The following is a 381-nucleotide window of genomic DNA, read 5'->3' as shown; positions in this document are numbered from 1 at the left end:
TTTACACAAACAATGTGTCCATCGCATCTTGACAGTGAACTTTAACAAAATTGTAGACTATTGGTGTAAGTCTATACTGTCTTTTTAGTCTAGTGTTTGGCTTAGTGTTGCTTCAATTTTGTATGTATTTCACTGTTTAGCAGTCTTTCAAGAAAATATTTTGTACACATGTAATATATGTTATATGTGAATAATTTAATCTCTTCCTTTGTATGAATTAACAAAAATCCTAGAATTTGTAAGAGTATACTACAAGACCATTTTTAGCAGGGTGGGCTTAGACAGTAGTTCCCAACATTGAGCTTGACTAAATAAAGCTTCCTGAAGGGTTGCAAGCCTTTTTGATTTTAAGAGAAAAAAACTGAAAAATATACACAGTAG

At 31.5% G+C, this 381-nt stretch overlaps 1 protein-coding gene across 1 annotated transcript in view; it reads right to left on the bottom strand.

Moving 5' to 3' along the window:
- The window catches only part of LOC118337189 (glutamate receptor 2-like), a 20,157-nt gene that overhangs the window by 6,314 nt on the left and 13,462 nt on the right, over positions 1 to 381 (bottom strand). The gene's annotated exons all lie outside the window — the stretch shown is intronic.

The sequence above is a fragment of the Morone saxatilis genome, unplaced genomic scaffold (assembly GCF_004916995.1).
Source record: "Morone saxatilis isolate NCDOM2014 unplaced genomic scaffold, NCSU_SB_2.0 Contig3, whole genome shotgun sequence".
In the NCBI taxonomy this organism is placed as follows: domain Eukaryota; kingdom Metazoa; phylum Chordata; class Actinopteri; family Moronidae; genus Morone; species Morone saxatilis.
Note: the sequence above shows the minus strand (reverse complement) of the source record. Positions and strands in the feature narration are given on the sequence as shown.